This window comes from Lissotriton vulgaris, chromosome 9 (genome assembly GCF_964263255.1).
Source record: "Lissotriton vulgaris chromosome 9, aLisVul1.2, whole genome shotgun sequence".
Lineage (NCBI taxonomy): Eukaryota > Metazoa > Chordata > Amphibia > Caudata > Salamandridae > Lissotriton > Lissotriton vulgaris.
In genome coordinates this window covers 291,695,592-291,721,800 of record NC_141697.1, presented here as the reverse complement: position 1 = coordinate 291,721,800, position 26,209 = coordinate 291,695,592, and positions in this window count along the sequence as shown.

Sequence of the window (26,209 nt, the reverse complement as noted above, 5' to 3'; positions counted from 1 at the left end):
TTAATTTAATTGTTGTTTAAAGAATGCTGAAACATTGCTGATATTTATAATGATTATTTATTGCACCGTTTGTTCATTTAATCATTTCATGTTTGTTAAATCGGGCATTTGGGACCTGAATGTTGTTAATCCCAGTTAAAAAGCATTCTGGGAAATGCAGTGATCAGAATCTTTTAGCGCGATCTGCACTTTGAGAAATACGAGCTACAACTGTTGAATTTTATTTAAGCACAGACACGTGACTAATTACACGGTGGGCGGAGTGGGTGATAAGCATCAGCTCAGGTCCGCAGTAGTTCATGCAACGATTGCCAAGAAAGTTGAAGGTGCGGACAGCACCATTAGAAGCCATAATGATGTTAAAAGGAATATGTACGGAGTGTACATGTAAAACGTTGCTGTAACTTAAAATTAGAGGAACTTGTGTTACGGTAAGCTGACAGACATTATCTACATGCTGGTTTGAGGATAACTGCTTTTTGGGTGTCTAAGCTGTTGTGAGTGCTTAGGCAGAAAGGATTCATTTGTCTGATTGACACGGTTAGGTTTGGAATGTAAATGTGGGGTTTTGGGCATTGGGTAATGAGAGGAAATGCTTGCAATGAGGGTGTTGGGTACAATGTCATGTTATTGAGTGGTTTAATTTTTGGGAATTTGATCCGTACAACAAATGTAATATAATCAAATTTATGGTTGTCTATTGATGTGTTTGTATTTTAGATGCCCCTGACAAACAGTTTACCCCAAAATGCACTGGGTGATTTTTAATAAAACGTTGTGACATAAGGAAACATTTAATTCTCCTGTGTGTTTTTTGAAACAACCAAGAACAATGATCAAAATGAGTATAATAAATTGATATAGTAAAGGAATGGACGTAAAAACATGGAGAAACAGTGGAATAATCAAAGATTTAAATAAAGCGTGATTTATTGGATTAATTTATGGCAAACCTGGCTGTGCAGCTTAATAGGGATCAGAAAAATGGTCCCTCCCATTTGAAGCCATTATTCCCAATTTTGAGGCTATGTCAGAGATTGTGAAGAATGGAGATCTCGCCGCTTCCCTTGCAGAGGTCGCAAACATTAATGAGTCCACTACCTCTAAGCTGGAGGAGGTGTTTTGGAGCGCATTTAAAGGGGTTGCAGGAGGAAGCCGAAGCAATCTTGGTTTAATGATAGGTGCCGGGCGATGAAAAAGGCACTGATAGAGGCCATAAAAACAAAGTGCAACTTCACAGTAAAATAAGCCAGGTCCCTTTATAAAACCACCATTGCACCTGCTAAAACCACTTGGGAAATGGAACAGTGGGCTAGTTTGAAATTGGCCCTGGAGTCCAAAGATATGAAAACATTCTGGAGTATCATATCTACAGGCAGCAATAAAGGACTTGTGGCCCTTGAGCCAAATATAGTGGCTGATAGCTGGAGAGAGCCCTCTACGCTCCACATGATGCTGTGGCTAGTTGCCAGAAACCAGTAAACCCGACTCTCTCGGTGTCTGAGATAGCTACACCTGAGATCGCCCTGTCAGAAGTCACTAAGGCCTTAAGCAGAAATAATTCCAGGCAAGGCTGCTGGCCTGGACAAGATACCAGGGGATCTGTATCAGGCAGAACCCAAGATCTGGGGTCCTTATTTTTGGGTGGTCTTTAATGTCATTATGCAGGGAATGGCTCTTCCAGCAACATGGCTTGGCGCTGAGATCCTCCCGATATATAAAAAGGGATCACTACTATCACCTACAAACTACAGACCGATCAGTTTGATCGACGTCTCACAAAAAGTATTCGCCAGGATTCTATTAGATCATTTGCAATGGAGGAACAAAAGATCTTGACCCCTCTGCAGGCTGGCTTTAGGGAAAAACATCAACAATAGATCAGATTTTCAGCCTCCAACTTCTCTATTGGAAAACAGTTCATCTAGACGGAGGTAGCCTGTATCTGGTCTTTGTTGATCTCAAGAGTGCATTTAACCTGGTACCCAGAGATGCTCTGTGGAGGGTTCTGAGTGAACCAGGACTTCCCCTTTACCTTTTAGATATATTGAGAAGGTTACACAACTGAAACTATGCCCAAATTAGATATGGGAAAAACGGGAAACTTACGCAGCCCATCCCTGTAAATAGGGGAGTAAGACAGGGATGTGTGCTCGCCCCTACTTTGTTCTGCATTTACATAAATGGACGAAAGTATGCTGAAAGATTGTAAGGATATAGATGCTCCTAAATTAGTGCAAAAGCAAATCCCGGCCATGATGTTCACAGACGATACCCTATTCCTCTCTTAGTCTCCCATGGGTATGCAGAGAATCTTAGATGGGTTCTGTGAGTTCTGTAGGTCTATGGGATTGGAGATCAATATTAAAAAAACAAAATTCATATTCTTCAACCCCAGTAAATCAACCCGCCCCAATCCATGTATGAATGGCATTCCCCTGGAGCGGCTATCCAAATTCGACTACTTGTGCCTTACACTCACTGAAAACATGACCTGAGGGCCTCAAATAGACAAGTCAAATCTTAAATTGATCCAGACTACAGGTGGCATGGCCAAGTTCTTTAGAAAGTCATTCCACAAACGGGTGAGCCCAGTTATGGAGATTTACAAATCCAAGGCTAGGAGTGCCGCCCTATACGGGGCTGAACTTTGGGGGCACTCTAACTTTAGGCCCATTGTTAAAACTGAGAACAACTTTCACCGGCAACTATTTGGTTTACTGGTAAGTTCCCCTTTGATTCCACTGCGTATGAACCTAGGGGTGAGATCCATTGCAGAGGAAATTGGCTGCAGGCCTTTACTCTTTTGGCGGCGCCTCTGGGTGACACCAGAACTGGCAGAGTACAGATCAGGGCTCTTGGAAATGTTGAGACTCCCCGGCACAGGAAAGTTGTCATGGCTTGCACATATTAGGGAAGGCCTTTGTGCAATTGGGCGAAATGACCTTTGGGATAACCCTGACTTAGCATGTTTGAGAACTTCGTGCAAACATCTAAGCTCTAGTTACTGGAAAACTTGCCAAACTCCACGAATAATCTGCACTTGGTTCTCTTACATTACATTTTCTGGATGTGAAGGACATGTACAAGTTGGTGCCATGCCTTGACGAAATTCGTCCGGCACTATCTAGGAAACTGTATGGGCAGTTTCAGCATGGCTGTCTCCCCTTGCGTGCAGGAGGAGTGCAGAGTGTCTATTCTAAAATACATATTAGTTACCCCAGGGGCTCACTCCTGGCACTCAGCACCCACACACTATGGATTTCGATGAAATTTCACATTTGACAACTAATCAGGCAGACGTTAAGGCGTACTCAGCTGAGGAAGCAGAGAGTGTGTATGCACTCATAAAAGATGTTAAAGATTTCCAGGGAAAACCAGGATCCACCGCACAAATGATAAAACAATTGCAATATACACTAAGGAAACAGATAAATCAAAGGCTACACGCCACAACACTAATTCAATACCATAAAGTAAAGCGTATTCCACGCGGATTGCGTATATCCCTTAGACCACTACTTTTTAAATTCAACAAGCCCTTCATGTTAAGGTGGTATGCGATACTTAATAAGTGTTCCTTAGATTTAATTTTACTTATAGTGGAAGAGCTGTCTAACATTTTAAAAGAATTAGAAACTGAGATTCAAGAACTACAAACTGAACTATCATCAAGGTTGACGGAGGAAGACTTGGCCACCACCCTTAAAAACATTAATGATCAATTGGAAGAACATACTAGGGAAGTACATGAACGCAAACTGCGCAAATTTAAGCGCAACACAATAGACTACAAGCTAGATGAGGTCTATTCGTGGGCGGATCAGTACGCCCAAAGAAGAACTTACAAAAAACCCCAAGCCTCCTCTTCAGAAGAAAGTGTGGCAACTGAACAAGACACTTTACCCACTCGCACGCCATTAACAACAACTCCCAGTACAAGCTGTGAGACAGGTGCGGAGGGAGGCCAAAGTATCACCCCTGGGCCGGCTTTTTTAGAGGGGGGCAAAACATCCAATCACCCCCCCGCGGAACAACCCCAAAAAAACGGACAAGGAGGGGACAAGGTTCAACAAAAAAAGCAAAGAAGCAGGAGGAATTAGTAATGAATATCTCTGATTACCAATTGAATCCTGTAGAACTCAGGGTTTTGAACAAAGGAATGTCTTTTGTTCCGACGTATTCTACCAACATGTTGGAAACTGAAGTTACACTATTTAAATTCATGAGGAAACTTCGGTTACGGTGGTTTTTCCACACGATCAATACTGAATCCACCACTCCAGTCACCACACCAGCACAACCACAGATCTTCAGACCTAAGAGCACTTTTATGGCCCCATTTTCTCACAAGGCTTTGGACTTGTTTGAAACCTTGGTAAAGAAAGATGTAGAGCAGATCGCGACCACAAAAACGAGACATAACAACTTGACTAGACTAGAACATCAAACTTTGGTAAAATTGGCACAAAATGACATGTTAAAAATTGTCCCGGCAGACAAAGGAGGAGCATTGGTTGTACTCAACCAATCCCATTATATGGCAAAGGTCAATCAGCATGTTACTGACGAAGACACATATACCGTATTGGACACTGATCCCACAGTTAGGTTCCAAGCCATTCTGAACACAATTCTTGAAAGAGCTCAGGAGATGGGATGGATAGATGCACAAACTCGCATATTTCTGACTGTTCAATACCCCAAGAGGCCCCACATATATATGGTGCCTAAAATGCATAAGAACGCCACAGACCCCCCGTTCAGGCCAATTGTGGCAGGATGCGGGTCTCTACATGAACCACTAGGCAAGTTTCTAGATCATTACTTGCAACCCCTAGTACAGCAATGGAGCACCTACATACAAGACACAACGGATTGTCTAAAGAGAATTAGTCAAGTGATCATAACACCAGGAGAAAATGTTGTACTATGTACTGTTGACATATCAGCGTTGTACACCTCTATCCCTCACCAGGAGGGCATAGAGGCAGTTGAATGGATGTTATTGCAACATGACTATGATGAGGGCACAAATGTTTTTTTACTGGAACTGTTACACTTTTGTTTGTACCATGGTTATTTCAGATGGCAAGACAGGTTTTACCTACAAAGGACGGGTACCAGTATGGGTTTTACGGGAGCTCCAACTTTTGCCAATATATTTATGGCAAAGTATGAGAATGAGCATGTGTTGCTAAACCCTCAATGGTCACAACACCTTAAGTTGTATGTAAGGTATATAGATGACATCCTTATGGTGTGGGATGGTAGACGGGACATACTGGAACATCTGTTGTCTGAATTAAACTGTTGTCATGATCAAATTAAGATCACGTACTCTGTTGATGATAAATCCATTAATTATTTGGACATTCTTATTGAAAATAAAGGAGGTGTTTTGGAAACAAGATTGTACAAGAAAACCACAGACCGCAATAATGCATTGCATTACAGCAGCTTTCATACATTATCCTTAAAAAATCATTTGCCTTTCTCGCAATTCTTACGGGCTCGTAGAATTTGTTCACAAGAAGAACAAGGCTTTCAAGAGGTGGAGAATATGGTTCAGGCATACAAGGACAGAGGGTATCCGGATGAGATATTACAGCAGGCCAAACTCAAAGCCAGTCAGAAAAACAGAGAGGAATTGCTCGTAAAAGCAGTCAGACCACCACTAAAGAGGGAGGTATTTGTCATCAAACACTCCACATCGAGCAGATTGATCAAAAAGAGCATCTTGAAAAGATGGGAAGTGATTGAACAAGAGACAGATTTCAAAGATGTGTTTTTTGATAAGCCACTATTTGCACACACTAGGTCGAAGAACATAAAAGAGATACTGAAACATTCTCAGATGCATACAGGTTCAGTACGACACAGAGGCATGGTGAAATGTCATAACTGTGGCCATTGTGGCAATGTAATGACAGGGGAGGTGTTCACACATCCACAGACAGGCAAACATATACAGTTAAGACACACATCAGACTGTAATACGAGTAGAGCAGTCTATGCTATAAAATGCCCATGCGGGTTGGTATATGTGGGCAAAACCACAAGAAAAATCAAGGTCCGTATAACGGAGCACAAGAGCCTAATAAGAACAGGGAACCCTAAATCCAACCTAGCAATGCACTGGAAAGACAGACAACACACTATCCCGCAATTGCGTTTCACAGTGTTAGAAAGCATCAATCAGGATGTGCATGCTGATACCAATCGCCAATTACTGCAAAGGGAGACATACTGGATCCGTAGGCTGAATACGTCAGAGCCTCTAGGTCTCAACGATAAAATCGAATTTGCATGTTTCCTATAATACTAATATAATATTGTAAATTGTGACTATTGTTTGGAAGGCAACTTTGTCATAACCAGCACTCACTTAGCAGGACATATCACAATTGGACACTTTCTCTATTCATACATTGAAACGTCTTTCACACGTTTAGTTAGCATTTAGTTTAGGTTAGCAGAAGTTTTATTTTTAGACATTTTCCGGAGTTGACTGACTAGGCAAATATGGCGCCCATTTCCAGTTTGGACAGCCAGTGAGTAGTCCGTTTTCAGTGTTTATGCGGAACCGGCAGGCAACACATTTAGGAGGGGTTAGAGTTAACGCGCTCGAACGCAAGACGACGAGACAAGTCACTAAGTACCGAGAGCGAGGTAAGAGCAGCTTTGCGCGCAGGCCAAGGGTTGGGAGACTTAGTTAACACGCTTCAGCGGGACTCTAATAACGGCACACTTATCCTCTTTAGAATCAAGATCCTTGGGACAACACACTGCGGGGGAGAGCAATCATCCGGAGAGGTAGGCGGCGGCTGGTTTCCATACTTGTTGACACTAAGGCTCGAGATATGGTTAGCATAACCGGTTACCATTCTGTCTCATCACTCAGGTTTTGGCATCGTGACACAGCACAGTCGTTTATAGCATCCAGTCAGGTACCCCGATATTATTGGCTCTTTTGGGTTTAAACACCAGTGGTGGTTTTCAGTCATGTTTCCAATGACACTGGTGGAGGCACAGCTAAGCTGGTACTCGTTTTGACAAACTTGCATGAGAGTATTATACTTTTGAGGTGGAGCATGGGGCTCCCGTGTTTTCAATTCTGATTATTGTTATTGTATCAATTTTGTTTGTAGTATTCCCCTGATGAAGGTATTGCTATACCGAAATGCATTGGGACCTACTGATCAAAATGAATGGATGTACATGAAATAATGTACCAAGATTGAAGAATTAAATACAAGACAAGGAAAACTTCAAAAAAGACGTTCTCCAGTTGAATGATTTCTATTTGCTTTATGAACATTTACAAATAATGCGTTTACAATTTGGTTTAGCATTTTGTTATTACTGTTGATTCTACAGATTACAGTGTTGTACAGAGCACCCCATAGGGGGCATGTGAAAAGTGCGTCGTTTTCAGACAGTTCTCTGTTTGTGTTACATGTCTCCCCTTGCGTGCCTTCATCCATAAATGGTCTAGTGACACTCCAGTGGGGTATCCAGCAGGCAATATGGCGAGGAGTCTGAACTCCATGTTTTTTTTCTTCTGCCAGGGATACCATTTAATGAGATACAGATGGCTGGTCTCATTAAATGGAGAAACCTTGGCATAATACATTGTATGGAAGCATTTGGGGCCAGATGTAGGTATCCAAATACCGGTCGGTAACGGCCGAAAATACCGATTTTCGGCCGTTACCGACTGGTATTTGGATACTGAGATGTAGGGCATGAAAAAATACAGATTCGGTAATTTAACAGATTCGGTAAATTTACAGATTCGGTAAAATTACCGATTCGGTGAAATTACCAAATCTGTATTTTGAAATGTAGGTAGCATTGTAAACAGTGCTACAGGGCTTTAAGGATTTGTTATTTACCACCAATTATTAGTTGGTGGTAAATAACGAATTCCTATGTAAAAGCAAATATGTGCATTTACACCTGTGGGTGTACAAGCCCTTAGGGCATGTATGTGTGCCACATGGCACACAAGCACTAATCCGGGGTGCAACAGGGTGTCAAAGTGCCACCCTGCCACCCTTGACTATTTCACAATTTTACCAAATCGGTAAAATTCGGTATTTTAGAATCGGTAAAACCTTTTTACCTACATCTAGCCCTTGGACTCCTAAAATACAACACAGAACTCCATATTCTTTATGCGGTCTCACGCTTTCTGAGCGCAATGTGGTGGGCAAGGACGAATTGACTTAAAGCACAAATATAAGGATTTGTAAATGTGATTGACCTTCTCATTATTCTTAACCTAAGTATCATCTTAAAAATGAACTGTTTTAATCTTTTTTATCATTTTAATTGTTTTAACTTGTTTTGTACATACCTGTGTCTGTTCTTTTATGGTTAATAACTGAAATAAATAAATATTTGATGATGTTATTGTGTCATTACAGATGTCATCAGTGATGTCTTTAATGATGCCTTTAACATGTCATGAGTGGCGTAAAAGGTGGGGGTATAAGCAGTGCATAACATGCCACACATCATAGTAACTTCCCTAAACTATATCTGGTGAATTTCAGTCGTTTTTTTTCAGTTTTGTAAATCTAAGATGAAGTCTCATTTGTGAACCTAACTATAACATTATTTTAACCTTCAGTTTTTTCAATGAATTTCAGTTTTTATAATGTATATTAAGATCCTATTAGCAATCTTCCTTTCAGTGATTTTCTCTATTTTTATAACATATGTGAGAAAATGCCCCTTTTGCATGGCCACCCACATTTTTTCGCTGAATTTTATTTCTAGTGTTTAGACTCTGCACCCTGGGGCACTTCTTCTGTCCAGCGCCCAGTGTATGTGTACTGACCCCTAAAACATGCATACATTGGTTAATCTCGGATTGGTTTATTTAAATTTTCTATTAGGCCATAATATATGGCATGAAATGTTAAATTTACCCTGTGGACTACAGCCTTTACTGTGCCATCCACTGGTGTGACAAAGGAAAACATGGTTTCAGGCATAATGTTGTAAGCTGACTGCTTTAGTGTAGAACTTGCAGTACAGTCTGTTAAAATAATATTTTTTAACAGTTAAGAACCTCCCTTTTAAATATTAGTAAGTCGGTAATACGTAAGCTTTCTAGTCTACAAAGTAAGGTGCATGGTATTTAAAAGTGGGACATGTAGAAAACTAATGTTGCCAAACTGGATTTTAGTGCCAGATGTGGGATGGGACTGGTGATTTCTCTATGACACTCAAACACACTCCCAGCCCTCAGAGCCCAGGTTTAGTGTGGACCAAGACTTTCACCATCTTGAAAATGACCTTGTACATAATATTTTGGGGCCTGTTTGCAGTAACTTAATAATATCCTAATGAAAATGTGGGTGGGGCTGCCCCTGGGAACTTTTCCTCCATTGATTAGGAAATGACCAGGAGTCACACTCACCCACTATCTGGTGCCCAGCGTAAGGATGGCACCCCAAGGTACCTTCATCAGAGCACAGCTGGACTTGCAAAAGGATGCCAGGTGGGCTAAACCTGCAGCACAAAGCATCTGTGACCTTTGGATTTGCCCTGGCACATTGCATTTTAGACCTATTTGCTGTAAAGCAAACCATAACTACTTAAAAGGTATTTAGGGCAGGGCCTGGAAAAAATGACTCTATTGGTCAGAGATGAACTAGGTGGTCCAGAAAGTTGGTGAACTCTTTCAAAGCTAGACCCTCACTTAGGCTTCTTCAGCATACTGCTGGAGTTGTGGGAGGATACCAGACAGAATCTTCTGCATTTGGCATCTGGAACATATTAAAAGGACCTGAGGAGGTTGAACTCCCTGTTCACTTGAAATCCAAGGACAGAAAGAACTCCAACGTTCATAAAGCTGATAAACTAGTTTATGAAGGAACATAATAAAGCTGAAGAGTACATTCCCTTGAACGCCAGTGGCAATGGGACCAGGACTTGACTTTGCTGCTGCCCTCTGCCTCCCTTCCCACAGTCCTTGGGAGCCTTGGAAGTGTAACCCTGTAGATGTTACCGTACCAAAAGTAGTTTGGGAACTTTTTTAAAACCTTTGCTCCAGACCTTCAAGGAGGTCAAACACTGAAAGTATCCTACTGTCAGCTTCACAAGTAGGATCGAATTTCAAGAAAGGGAAGGGAAGGTCATTAAGACAGACAGACAGACAGACAGACAGACAGACAGACAGACAGACAGATAGATAGATAGATAGATAGATAGATAGATAGATAGATAGATAGATAGATAGATAGATAGATAGATAGATAGATAGATAGATAGATAGATAGATCACAATTAAAGTGAAGTTATGGCTGAAAATCAAAATCTTAAAAAAACACTTGAGCATTGTGCATTGGTTTATCATACTGTTTAGAGATCTTGTGCTATTTGGTGATGTTACATGTTGTAAGTTATAGGCATTACATTTGGTGTAAGATTTAGGGTATACAGGACTGTTGTGCTAGATAGACAGACAGACAGACAGACAGACAGACAGACAGACAGATTGATAGATATTTGCTTCACTGCAGCTCTACATCCTAGAGCTAAACAGCATCAAGTACACTGCTTGTCAGGATTTTTTATGGTTTCACAATGATTTGAATATTGGAATGTGAAAGAACTAATCCAAAAACATTGAGGAGCTACGAAGCAGGAATGTGGGACATGCATGGTACTGTGGTCCAGTTATCTGTCATTACGATGACCTCGCAAGAGACAAGCCCTAATAGAAAATGGCTAATTTCTTTAGAAATATCTCATTAGTCCCTCCCTTGCCGGGTTGCCTTGCTATTAAAATGTGACAAATGGATTCTGCCACTGCCAATTGCAGCCTGTCCCTTTCCCCTTAATGAAATGAAGATACGACAGGGCTGAGATAATTATTCATGGAAGTGCGCGTGCATCCCAATAGCAGCGGCCCAGAGATGCCACCGGAGATGCTGCTCACAACTACAGCCCATGGTTCAAACAATACATTGAAACCAATAGCCTGTCATTCGCTGTCTACACCTTCCACTCCTTGAAATCCATGTTCTGTGTATACCCTCTCCATACTGTAAAGGATAAGGCAGAGATCTCGAGCGTTGTCACCCGCAAAAGCCATTGTAAGGCACAGTTCTTGCTTGTATGGTACACTGGGAGGTTATTCACTAACCAATCAATGCAATGCTTTGCATTATTTTTTGTGGGCACGCGAGCAAAGCAATAGTTAATAACCCTATTGGTAAGATCAAACATGCTAGGGTACCTCAGAAAAGAGCTGAAAAAGAATATTTGGGCGCATTCTTTGCTTAGCATTGAAGTGCCACTCATCCTTTCAACGGAGCAGTCAGTCTGTTTGCTTGTGTGTTTGAAGAATGTCCTACCTGGGAGGAGCTGAATGCAGTGTTTGAGGTCCTAACAATGTTCTGGTCGTGTCATGGTGACTGTGCTCTGACTGCTGTGCATGGCAATTTCTAGAAGCTGAATGAGAAGTCTAGAGCACACTTCATGACAGTAGAGACACCTCAAGTAGTGCACTGTATTTACCATTATAAAGTGCATTCCTGTCTTTGCCTTGCACTGGCGTGCAATGTGCTACCTAGCACAAACTCAGGCACCCTTGCACCACGGTTCAAGGGCACCTGCGTTGTAAGCAGGATTGTTTTTGTGCCAGAAGAACATCTTCCTGCACAAAACAATCCTCTGAGACATGGAATGGTATGTTAGGCAAAAAAAGAATAAAATGAAATGTGACCCTGAGCAGTAAGCCTGGCTGAGATTAATTCAAGCATTCCACTTATCACAGTATTGTTTTTGTAAGTAAGACATCCTAAGTACGACGTGTATGCCCAAACGTGGGTCCCATGCTCTCTGTACCTTTGTACTGAAGCTGTACTTTACTGACAAGGTTTAGAAAGGCTAACGCTGCTCTGGTGTTGCTTTTGTCACAGTCTGAATGGATCCTGGTGTCAATAGTTTGGGCCGGAAGGCTTCTAGAAGGGCAGGCGCACAAAAGATTTGTATAGGCTGGTCTCTTACTAAATGGCATACTGGACAAAAAAGTAAAAAGATTGCAATGTGGACCGAATAATTACCAATTGCTGAGATTAACTTTAACATTGCTGCATCATTCACTTCTCTTTTATAGGCAAAACAGCAATAGACAAAATGGGGCTAATATATGAAGAAAAGATCCGAAGAGAAAGCTGGCCATGTACTTGACAGTGGCCTGTACTCACACATTTTCTGCTCCCCACCTGAGAAAGATAGGAAGGATTACAGCCTATCCTTGGCTTGCTACTAGGTATGATGGGTTTGCTTGCAAACAATATTACGCAACATTTCTAGTGAGAAGGATGATATGGTGACAGTCTGGAAGAAGACAGAGCAGGACAGCTAAATCGTCACACATTCACAAAGGTGCATGGATTTTCCACACCGTGTAGCCCTGCATATAACAATGTAAGGCAAATGTGCACCCAAGAGGAGGGATTCCACCTAAAAAGTACTCCAAAATATCGTGGTATCGAAATTGGAGAAAAATTGAGGACCAAACTAACCAAAGTAACAATGTTTACTTTCCTTAACTCCACAGTTATTAATCTTGACGATCTATAAATCTTCAAGGTACGTACATGTGGAGGTAATCAGATTGAATCTATACCTACCTACATCCACTTACCTTCTTGATATTTTGAATTTTGCTATTTTGATTCCACAACGTTTCTGTAGTTGATGTTTTGACGTACAACCCAGGAAGAGGACTGAGAAGACCACATAAATCTCTCATGAGTAAGGAAGCATTAAGACACATTATTTACAGGCCCTCTTAACTGCTAAACAGCAGCAGGATCAAAGTAACTAGTGGCAAATAAAACATTGTAAATGTGTGTTTGTATATACACAAACACACACACGTTATATATTTGAGTGTTTTTATTACACAAAATACAGTGGTATAAAAAGGATACATTTCACTGTCAGATACGCAATATGGAAAATATTTCACAGTTCCCTGTGAAATATGGATTTTTACATCATAATCATCATAATGACAGCCCCCAAACCACTCGACAGAACTTTACCATTACACAAGAAAAAAGCTGTTACAGCACACTGATTGCTAAGAATACTACTCCAAAAACAGTGTTGGACAAATACTAAACACAGTTTAGATTCCAATGTATTCCTAAGCATAAGAGGACAATCAAATGGGACAGATAGTATGCAGAGCATTAAGAATAGTCCAAGAACGTCATCAATTGATAGTTCTTTGTCTTTTTATTTGTTACGTAAGGATTTCCAGCACACGATTTAGCCTACACGTGTTTCGTCTATACTCAGACTTTTTCAAGGCAATTTGGAAATTACTAAATAGTTGAGTCCAATGTAGATAAGTATGGGTTGGTGTGGTATTCTATATTAGGTCATTGTTAGAATGGTTAAGCTATAGAATTGTTATGTGTCATGTAGAATGTTTGGCGGTCGGGTATTGGGGCGTTGATGAAGAGGACATCGATCGTGCTTGGCTGCTTATCCTCGAGTGGATGTTAAGCGGTTTTCCTTCTGAAATAAATCTCTCCTGAGAACCTATGTTTCCTGATATTGCTTGCAACATTGAAACTGGCGACGATTCGGGATCGAGAATTGAAGTTTGGAGACAGCTTTCACTTGTGCACCTTTTCCAATGATTTATGAATTTATTCTCAAATTAATTTCATCTTTCGTGGCATATTCCATTTTGATACGTATAGGTAATGTACTCTTACACTTCACCTTTTTGCAATAGTTTTTTTTTGTACCTAGCGCTTTCTTAGTGGTTTGCTCTGACGGTTGAAGAAGCTACGCATGTTTAACTTTACCATCAACATTGGATGTTTGCTTATTGGCATGTAATGTACTGTGATCCAAGTCGTGAAGGTTTTATAACTTACTTCTAATCCTTTGACAACCGTTGTATCGAGCGGTGGGAAAACATCGTCAAGTTGGCATTCTTTGAATTTTCCGCGTGCATCCATTTGCTTTAGAACTCCATGTGCGCAACAGCTTTTCTCAGCAATGTTCGAATTGTCGAGCAATGCATGCTGGGATTGATGAACCTTGACTTCACGTAGCTCATGCAATGGGATAGATGTGCCTCCATTTTCAGATTACATCAGCTGTGTTCTATTTTTAGCGTTTCATTCGCAACGAAAATTTTGAACACTGTGAATGTTTTTAAATTGCTCGGCTCACTTATTTAATAATAAGATGCCAAGAATTTCTGCATAGTTGCAAGCATACTTTATATTTTCATCTCCAGTGCAAGGTATTGTGTATATCGTTTTTTTTTCTTTTATTTGTTACCACTTCTGAAAAGGAAACTTTATTGTTACCATGTCCAGCATTGCTGCACCACCTAATTTTTTGCAAGTAGCTGGGGAACCAAGTATTAAATGGGATTTATGGTTTCCTATGTTCTTAGCTTATGTTGATGTGTTGGAGAAGGATGGGTGTTCCGCTAAAAGAAAACTGGCCTTATTAAGACATTGCTTAGGAGGTGCTGGTATTTAAGAATTTGATAATTTACCTCCAATTGAAGAGGCTGGAGACATGGATGTTTCGAGAAGGCTACCAAACAAAAAAAATTCGTTTTGGGAGAAAAATTAATACTGTTATGGAGAGATTCAAGTTTTATTCAAGTGCCCAAAAAGTTGAAGAATTATGTCAATTGAGGACTATGTATCAGCTTTACGTTCATTAGCTTGATCTTGTGCATTTGAAACTATTTCCTACGAGCAAGTACTTAGAGATCAAAAAATGATGAAAACTAAAAGTAAAAAAACTCAAAAAAGACTTTGGTTGGGTACAGAATCGACTCTTAGCGCTGTTATCAATATCGCTAAGGGAATCGAACAATCTGAATTTTTTGTATCTGAAATAAGAAATCAATCTGCCAAAATACAAAATTCTGAACCAGAAGTTTTGTTGGTAAAAGCGGCAGATAAGAAACCAGTAGATAACAAAAATGTACCAGTTGATAAGAATTTTTTCAGGAGAAATACTGTTGTGTTCTACAGATGTGGCAGTTCCAACCATGTTGGCAACTATAAAGGGTGTCCTGCTTGGGACAAAATATGTATGAAATGTAAGAAGAAAGGACATTTCAGTAATGTCTGCCGCTTTGTTCAAAGGATTAATTACATTTCTCAAGAGGAAGAAGAAGTTATACATAGTTTGAATTGCATCTTTTCAGTGAATGAGTCTGAGTGTAAAAAATGTCATTCATGTATTACTACTATCAATGGTAAACTAGTTCAATTGATGGTAGATTCATGTTCGTGGTATTCCATTATTGGGAAGAAATTATTTAATGAAAATTGGGGCACAAGTCAACTTTGTCTTCCTGATATTCAACCTGGTGGGTACTCAGGTCATAGAATTGACCTTGAAGGGTATTTTTTAGCAGATATTGAATTTGAAGGTAGAATGATTAATGGCAAAGTGTATGTTGCATCTAAAGGTGCATCTATTCTTGGTTGGCCACATCAACAAGAACTTGGGATAAAACTTGACCCTAATGCCACCCACCTGTAAGTATTTTGTGTACCAACAAAGAATTGTTGAGCTGTACAGATGATTTAAATATGGTTCTTTCACAAAATGGTTCAAATAGTGCAGGAGGTGCAACTCCTGTAAGACATAAAGTCAGAAATGTCCCATTGACATATAGGCCTAAACGTAAAGAAATGTTGTCAAAACAGATAATTGAACCTATTGAATCATCCCTGTGGGTTTCTCCCATTGTTTTATCACTTAAGATCACCGGAGATCTCCGCTTGTGTGTGGATCTCCGCATTCTGAACAGAGAAGTATGGATAGATAAACATCCTCTACCTAATGTTCATGAAATAATTTCCACCTTGTCTAATGCCACTTTATTTTCCACAATTGTCCTTGCAAGTGTGTATCACCAGGTGGAATTGCATGAGGTCTCTAAAAAATGTACTGCTTTTGTTACTCCGGAAGGCATGTTTCAATTTCAAAGACCAACAAGAGTCTTTTGAGTTTCTCAAGAACAAGATTGTTGATTTTTAAAACCATTTACAGTAGGCAAGATGTCTATTTTGGTTAGACCATATAGTACATTGTACGAATATCTTTGGGCTTTGGAACACACAATCGGACGTGCCAACCCAGACTAAGTATGGGTGAATTTTGCGGATTCGCGGTCCGCGAATTTGTGTGAAGTGGCAAAAAAATCTGCGAGTTCGCGGATTTTCCCGCGAACTTGCAGATTTTTTTGCCATTTTGCACAAATGTCACCACGTGTGTCTGTAACTTTGCCACTGCGCTGAAAGGCACTGAGGTCCTTAGAGTGAGCTGTCCATCATAGTGAGGAAAGGGCGGGAAGACGTTGCATACCCTAGTGTGTGTGTGGCGGGGCTTGTATGCGAGTTCACATGCCTCTTGTTTATAAAGGGTCAGAGACCGATCAGAGCACCAGATGAGGAGAAAGCCGCCTCCTGTTCACAGGAAGTACACGGGGATTGCGCTTGAAACTCGTGGATGCAAAGACCTCCATCAAGGATTACATGTAATTGTAGGCGGTAGATATGGGGAGGAAGCACACCTGCATAGCCTAGACCGTGCTGGGTGGGCGCCGAGGTCCCTCGAGTGAGCTGTCCATCATAGTGAGTCAAGGGCGGAAAAAGTTGCATACACTAGTGTGTGTGTGTGGCGGGGATTCTATGCAAGTTGATTGATACTTTTCACATGCCTCTTGTTTATAAAGGGTCAGAGAGACTGATCAGAGCACCAGATGAGGAGAAAGCAGCCTCCTGTTCACAGGAAGTACACAGGGATTGCGCTCGAAACTCGTGGATGCAAAGACCTCCATCAAGGATTACATGTAATTGTAGGTGGTAGATATGGGGAGGAAGCACACCTGCCTAGCCTAGACCATGCTCACTAGTTGTTTGAGCTGATTATTTGAGGTTCAACTTGGGCATGTTCAAAGAAATCCACCCGCGAGCGCATTTGCTAATTTTTCGGCAATTACGCGAGATCGGATCGCGAAATTGCTGAAAATTCGCAAATTTCACGAGCGGAACGGATTTTGCACCCATACTTAACCCAGACTCATCTACATTGGACCCAACTACTTTGTTATTCCCAAATTGCCTTGAAAATGTCTGAGTACAGACAAACCACGTGTTGGCTAAATCGTGTGCTGGGAATCCTTAAGTAGCAAATAAAAAGACAAAGAACTATCAACTGATGATATTCTTGGACTATTCTTAATGCTCTGTATACTATCTGTCCCATTTGATTGTCCTCGTATGCTTAGGAATATATTGGAATCTAAACTGTGTTTATCATTTGTCCAACACTTTTTTTGGAGTAGTACACATAGCAATAGGTGTGCTGTAGCAGCTTTTTTCTTGTGTATTTATTTGCATGTTATTATGTGAAGTGCTGGTAGCACCTCCTGGTAGTAGGTGTTTTAAGCTATTCTAGCACCCCACTGTAACTATAGCGACTACATTATTCATGCTTATTACTGTTAGTTATAGACACATTATTCCTATTGATGTGCGGTTCTTTCCCTCATAGGGAACACTACTACCTATCTGTTGTTTCGTAGAACTTTACCATTGTTAGGTTTAATAGGATTATGCATCATGGAGGACCAAATTATTTGCCAAAGTTATCTTATCAGCGAAAACAAAAATAATACAACATCTTCTGTGGCAGTATCTTTTCCATCAATCTGAGGTATAAAAAATGTTTGGGTGAAATCTGCAAATTAGGACAATTGCGTTACAAATTATGTAGCAAATGTGCTAAAAACATTATTATGGGGTAAACGCTGCAGGGATAAATTACATACATCTACTGCACCATAGTCTATAGTTTTCCCAACAATGTATTTATGAAAGATAAAAAGAACCTAATCATTCTAATTCAAACATGGGTACTCTCATGTTGAGATGGGGGATGTGGAACCCCAAGAGAGGCAATGAAAAAGGAAGTTTCCAGAAAGTCTAGATGGCAGGGAGGAATATGAAGTAGTTATTGTTCATACTGAGTGTGGACTTGAGGAAGTGTAGATCACTTATATTCAAACTGCTCCTGACACAGTAATTCCTGATTCCGTAAGTACCGTTTTTATCAGGAGAAGTGTTGGGAATGCTGCTTGGTAGGAATCTTGTGGATCTCCATGGATTCTGGAACTTTCCTTCATGGAAAGCATGGGAATATTTGCGATTTTAGCCAAACTTTGAGGTATGCATGGCATTGTGGTTAAAAATACATAATAGAATCCACATAAGTCACACCACCCCAGACTTAAGTGGGTGTCTAGTTTTCAGAAATGTCTGGGTTTGGTAGGCTTCCCTTTAGTGGTGGCTGAGCCTAGGCCCATTTCCACTTCTACCCATATCGTCAAAATATGCAATTTTTAATGGTGAAAATTTGATACCCTCATGTTTTGTTTTGGTCCATTCATATTGTGGGTGAATGGCACACCCACACAAGTTGGGTCTGCTTTTATGAGAAGTGTGGGAACACAGAATAGATAAACATTTGTTATTATCAATTTAATTTCTCTCTATTTTCCAAATGTGGGCCAAAGTGAATAAAGAAAACATTTTGCAAAATGCCTTCTTACTTACTTGATAGTATGAATATCCTCAAAGTCAGAGCTGTGAAAACCCCCACTATTCCTAAACTCAGTATCTAGGGCGCATTTCAAAAATGCAATGCACACCTATTTTTCATTCATTAAATGTTACCATATGTATTTTTTCACGATCGGCTCAGTTGACTGCTCTAGTTATTGCAAGTTTTTGCACAGCCAACAAACAATATGCATTCCTGCGACCAAAAGTCCCTGACAGATAAAACAGTATATTGTTGTAATACAAAGTCCATTAGCCAAAGTGTATATTCTATAGATGGTTTATTTAAGTTTAGTTACAAGGTAAGTTGGTAGATGAAAACAGATAGGCCCACCAGGAGCAGCCTCTCTGCTGGGGAAGATGTAGCTAAGGAAAAGGAAAGGCAATTGTTAAGTTACAACGTATCCCTTTCCTGAGGGAAACTATAAACAAAAACCATGGAAAGAACAGAAACATGCATGTAACCCAAAAGGAAGCAAATAGAAGATAAATTTACACTGCCAAATCATTAAATACATTAATTTCACAAATGATTGATGGAACAGCCCTAAAGTATACATGCATTAAAATCCAGGAAAAGAATTTGCAGAATAAACGATAACTCCTAAAGCAATCAACACTTCCAGAATCAATTAAATACATTAAGATCTACCCCATCCCCCTGCCTTAGGGAACATAAATATATAGGCATACCGAGGCCAAAGGCGACGAGACGTAACACACAATACACCCTGTACCTCTGACCCAACAAGATTCTCAGGCAAACATACTTCATGCAGCAATCAAACAGGCACACCTGCAACACAATACTCAAGTAGACACACTCAGCACTGAGGTACACCAAACCCCTGAACTCAGAAATAGGGTACTAACAACCCTGCACTAGGGTACTCACCACCCTACAACTCTGTACTAGGGTACTCACAACCCTGCACTAGGGTATGCCCTACCCTACAACTCAGTACTAGGGTACTCACCACCCTACAACTCTGTACTTGGGTACTCCCACCCTACAACTCTGTACTAGGGTTCTCAGAATGCTACAACTCTGTACTAAGGCACTCACCACACTACAACTCTGTACTAGATCACAATCATGCCCATGTCAGAGGATGTCTCTGCACTCTTACACTGTACCAGACATGGGCCAAAACTGCAGGAAATCACTCAAGCATGAGAGAAATAAATAATGGCATAAAGAAACCCCACTCAACATGCACTACCCGCATGCAGCCCATCAGCATATCAACAATATCAGCACCAGGCCGGCATTCAATTCTTCTCTGCATGTCAGCAAAATAAGAAAGGCATCACGAAAGAACGGCAACAACACGTGCAGGAATCCAATTTGCACTGAATTAACCTACCTAAGCCCAAATCACATAAGGCACCACCACAAAGGTAGTAACACACTCACCAAGAACAGCAACTCAGCATGCCCTCTCCCTCTTTTCAGTTCTAAAAAAACCACATTGGGCTGTAAACCAAACAGTAGCTTGAGAACACCAATCTTCCAAGTGTTCTTCAACATTATCGCATGCAAGAACATAGCATGTTATCAACAATACAGAATTCTAAGTAGTCCTCGGGGCATCATTCGCACCACAGCTTCTATTTCATGAACTCCAGTTTAAACAGTGGCCTCCTCTACACATGCTTCCTAGGGAGTGACAAGCAGGGTGAGCAGGGAGGACAACAGACTGAGCGATGCCAGGGAGACAGCGGACTGAGCGAAGCTGTGTGAAGAATAACCTTGCTCTGGCTAGAAACACAGATGGCGGCACACAGGGGTGAAAGGCGTTGGGTGGCTCCAGGCTTAAAAGTGCTCCAAAACATTCAGCACCGAATAGCGCACTAGGATGTCAACACCACAGATCCTCTTGCAGCACCTTCACGTGTCCACTTAGCAACAGTCTGAGATGCACGAACTGCTCAGAACAATCGTCTCATGGGTCATTCAAATGCTGCACCATCATAACGGTAATCCAGTAATGCAATTTGGCATGGTTCCTCAAAGATCAATTTACCAACACAACTAGTCCCTCTGGTAACACAGTTCACTCAATTATAGCTGGTCTTGCATCCTGCTCCCAAGCTTAGCGATGAAAGCTGTTGAAACTTCTAAAATTAATGCTTCTAAATACATGCAGCTGGCACACTCAAGTTCAAAGGAAGAAAGGAGATCAGGATTCCGCCACTCCTTGTGCCTTGTAACAAACAGATGCACACAGTCAAGAAAGCTTGTTGGTATCAGTACATAAACTTCATTGGTCTCAATAAGGTCAAACGCCCCAGGCTGCTGGCTGTCCTGGTGATGAGGGACACTGGTGGGGCTGACCAGGGCTTTGATTTACCTTCAAGCTGGAAGTACCTTAGTACCAGTTTCTTCAGTAGATTAATTAGTTCCAGTTTCTTCAGTATGTTCCTTACATTACATAGTCCACAACATGTAGGTTCTTGTTGTGCTTGCATTTACAGCTGCTCAGCCAGTATGCTTGTGTGTATGTATGGAACCTTAGAATGCCTGATGTCAGTGTGGAATGTTGGTGTGCCTGGTGGACTGGAAGAGTGACTGTTGGAGAGAGTGGGCTGAGCTGTGAAGATGTAGCTCCTGGTGGGGCCATGAACTAGCATGAACTAATCCTGAACCTACCATCAATCAGCTTGTAACCTACAACTATCTTCCTGTAACTTATAAATAAACCTCTACTTGGATTTACCTCGTGACTACAATTATACTTTGTAACAGTTCTGTGTTCAAATCATCGCCAAAATGTTGCTATACAAAGTCCATTATCCAAGGTGTATATTTTATAGATGGTTTGTTTAAGCTTAGGTACAAGATAAGTTCCAGGTAAGTAGGTTGATGATAACAAATGGCCCCACCAGGAGCAGCATCTCTGCTGCCTAGCCTGCACACTCCAACTGACACTGAGCACATTGCCAGGCACCCATGCATTCTATGACATTACGAGGCATTCAGCATTCCATTCATCACCAAGCACTCCAGCACTCATCCTGACTTAGCAGTATGGAAGATGTAGCTAAGGATATGGAATGGCAAAAGTTAAGTCACAACATATATCATTAGCATAATATTGTTATAAATTGGTCATTTTTTGCAAAATGGATGCAGATGAAAATGTCTGCTATTTATATATTTATATTTTTCCCTCTTTCGTTGCATTATTTTAGATTTTAGCAATTTGTTTGTTTGGGAAAACCATGCGCGATCTGCACAAATAACACTGATGAATTTGGAATTGTGTTTAGCCTCTAGACATGTATAACTTTCTGGGTTCACCCATGCATTTCAAAACTGTTTCCTCCACAAACTGTAAATAGGCTGAAATTAGCGCATCAAATTTAGTTGATACCCTGTTTAGTAAAAAAATAATGAATAAAAAACGCTTTCTTGAACAGCACTAAAAATTCAAATTCAAATTGACTTTATTTCGGATATATTGCAATCCATAAAAGCACAAAATCATTACACATTTCATTATAAAAACACCATAATATTTACAAAGTCAATCATAATTCATACATCATACCCTTTTCTTAGAAGAGTGAGTAGACAAAATCAGTACCACAGATAAAGTGCAAGTAGTGCCCACATACGACAAAATGCATTGGTGCATTGGACTCCGGCTAATTCATAATTACTCATCTAGACATTTTCTTAATCTCACAGTTAGTTTTAAAAATTCTAGCACCTGGAGGACACTGTCAGTGTGCAAGAGCTGTAAATACATGATGGCAGGTCTAATTTGATTAAAATTTAATCTCTTTAAAAGAGTAACAAGATACCGCCTACGGGGGTATTCGTAAAATCTACATAAAAATATAAAATGCAGCATATCCTGTGGAGACTTCCCGTCGCAGCCACAGGGAGCTGCAATTTTCTTAAAAATGTCCAACTTTGGTCTGATTAAAAGGTGATGGAAGATGTTAAACCTGAACCGGGTCAGCAAGAACTTTTCATGGGAGGTAAAGGAGCATGTTGGGTACAATTCCATGGTATCACAAGTTCTTAACATGATATACTTCCTAACATTGGGTTTCAAAAGCTCAACTTCTTCTCTTAGGGCACTGCGATCCATGTAGAAGGCCCTCTTAATTGCTGCAACATCACCCTTAACTATTTCACTCGGGTTTTCAAACAAGTTCAGGCGTCCAAGCTGCAGAAATTGGGACTTCAAGTATTTAAGCCATGGTACACACATTGCATGATCAAGCGATACAAGATCTCCCACTATCTGATGGGTTAAAGGAATTTCCTGATTTAACCATAATTTTACCCAGCATAACAGTGGTCTTAATCCAACAATGTCGGATAAGTGCTGGCTTCCCAGCTCTTCATGTACCGCTAAATTCGGTGTACTTACTGGGACACATAGCAGGCGTTTTAAAAAGTTATTTTCAGCTATCTGTAGTTGTTCGCCGTTTGCATAGCCCCATATTTCGCTGCCATAGACTGCGGTGGCTATTGATTTAGCATTATATAATTTCATTATGGCCACATTTGGCTTTTTCCCCAGGTTAGTGGCAAAGTTGAAAATGGAGGCATTTACTCTAGTCATTTCCCCCTTCTTCCTTGCCACATGTGGAGCCCAGCTAAGCTTTGTATCAAATAAGACACCCAAGTATGAAAACGTGTGGGTGATGGGGATCAGGACATCATTTAATTTAAAAATGAACTTCTTTTTTGGTTGACGGCCAACATGCATTATGTAGGATTTAGAATTGTTGACCTTAAGGTCCCTATCAGACATGAAGTTATTAAAAACATTCAAGAGTGCCTGGAGACCCTTTTCTGTTCTTGAAATTAAAACCGCATCATCTGCGTATAAAAGTAAAGGAATACCCCTCGTACCAACTCTAGGACAATCTGATTTTACCTCCTGCAGTACGGCATCTAAATCATTTATATAAAAATTAAAAAGAAATGGGGCCAGGATACAGCCCTGACGTACTCCTTTATTGATGCTAAAATTACCTGTGGTTTCCCCATTCGATGAGAACCTCACATTGGCTCTTGTGTCATTGTGCAAATCGGCTAGGAAATCCACAATCCCCCTATCAACACCTTTATCCCTCATGGTCTGCCACAGCCTCCCCCTGTTTACACAGTCGAAGGCTGAGGACAGATCCATGAAGGCAAGGTGAACTGCTCCCTTCTGTACAACAGTGTATTTATTCAAAATAAGAAACAGGTTGAGACACTGGGTTATGGTAGAGCGGCCTTCACAGAAGCCATATTGGGAAGTAGACATAATATTATTTTCAATCGACCAGCTTGTTAAACGTTGAAGTAAGACTCTCCCCATGATCTTAACCATTGAATCTATTAGGGATATTGGTCGATAACAGAGAGCACTTCCCCTATCTCCCTTCTTGAAGACAGGGACTATAGTTGACAATCCCCACGTTCCCGGACAACCCACTATGGTTGCAGCATTAAATACAGCCACCAGAATGGGTGCCCAGAAAGCTGGATCAGATTTATAAAGATCCGGCGGCATTCCGTCAGGTCCCGGGGCTTTATTTGCGGTAAGACCCATTATGGCAGCCAAGACCTCACTTTTGTCAAATATAACAGCGCTACCCCTGTCAGGGGGGGGGGACATCCGTGGTTCCAGGATCCTCAGAGTAATACAAGTTTTTAAAATGACTTTCCCAATCCTCTTTAGTTATGCAGCAGTCAAGACCATCTCCTGGGTCCTCAGCCAAAAAAGGTTTTTTAACCAGTGCCCAGAACTTGGTGCTGCTATTCAGAGTGGAGGGATAAGTAATTCCTCCCAGGCCTCTTTTCTAAGGGACTCCTTGCGAGAGGCAGTGATAGCCTTATATTCCTTTCTGCATAATTGTACGTTCTCCCGATTCCTCGGGGTAGCTGACAGAGCAAGCCTCAATTTGTGAGTAGCTTTAGTGCAATCATGGCTGAACCACCTCGGACCTATTTTCACCTGGTTTTTATTAGGGACAGATAATAGCTCTGACACCTTCTCCGAAACATTTTGATAAGCTGCTAGAACCTGCCTAGGATCACCCCCCTCAATGGTACAATCTTTGATATCCTCTGCACACCTTTCAGCAATATTTTTATAGAGAATATCCGCAGAGACCATTGACCATTTTAACCGCCTCCTTCCATCTGTCGTTCCCAGCCTGCCTTGACTATTGATCTTATTACCCTTTTTTACCCAGGGACATTTTAGGCAGATTGTTAGAGGGTTGTGGTCACTAAATTCGCTTGAGACAATGCAGAAAGAATCTAAAAAAGTTTGCATCGTCCGAGAGACCAATATATGTTCTATGAAGGTACCCTTACCATGCCCTTTAAAGGTGGGGATATCAAAACAATATAGCGGGTCCCTAAGTGTCATAGCCAGTGAAAGGTCAAAGTCATCCAACAAGTCATTACACAATTCCCCCTCCTTGGTATGCTCCATGTGGAGACAGCCCGCACGTTCACAAAACATTTCTGGTAAACACTTATTCAATGGATCTACGCAAGGATGCACATTAAAATCCCCCATAATCATGAGGTTATGGCCCAAATCTTTCATAGAACTAGAAACAAAAGAGTTTAATATAAGAATTTGATTCCTGACTGCACTATCTTGAGTAGCATTATAGAAATTCACCATGCCAACATAGCAATTACCTCCAGATAAAACTAAGCCCATTACACCTGTATGCTGTGATTCAATTCTTCGTACTTCACAGGGTATTAATATGGAAACAAAAATTACAAGACCCCCTTTAGGCCTACCCCTTATTGATGGCAATGCTGGCACATAGAAGGCCTTATACCCTTCCAAAAAGAGGTTACATCCCACCTCCCAAGTTTCTTGTAAACAGATGATCATAAATTGCTTAATATAGGTCACCCAGTTTTCATCAGACATTTTGGCCGCGAGGCCTGCGATATTCCATGGGACAACATGACATCCTGACGTTATACCCACCGGGTTTTCTGAGTTTATAGATTCACCTGTAGCCACAGTATCCTGAGCCGCAGGTACCACCCGTCAATCGCACAGCTCAAGACCGGATAACACTTCGTACCTGTTCTGTGTGTTGACATTCGACCCAAATTGATGGCGCCCAGCACTAGTATTCCTGTTATAAATTTCGTTTGGTCCACCTGACCCACAGGGATTAGTGATGTTATAGAAGAATTGAGTGTCCTGAACTGGAGTATAAGGTTCAAACACCCGCCTAGTTAAACTCAGTTGGGGTGTAGGTTTGCACAAATGTGCATAAAAATATCCCAGGGGGCGCACACAGATGCTATTCTCATTGTATACCAGTGAGGAAGCTCTCAGAAGGACAGTTGCCACATGCTGGGGGTGTTTAAAATTTATAACTATACAGTCCCCAGAACCTATCTTTTTGGAAGGTCCCACCCAGTTTACACGCCTTACTGCCATTATCTGGTCAGAATATGAAATGGGAAAACCACAATTTTTGTTAAGCCACGCCACTGCCTTATTTTTCAAAGAGGTGTGGGATTCATCATAAGGAGATGCGGGATGGGTGCCACAAGG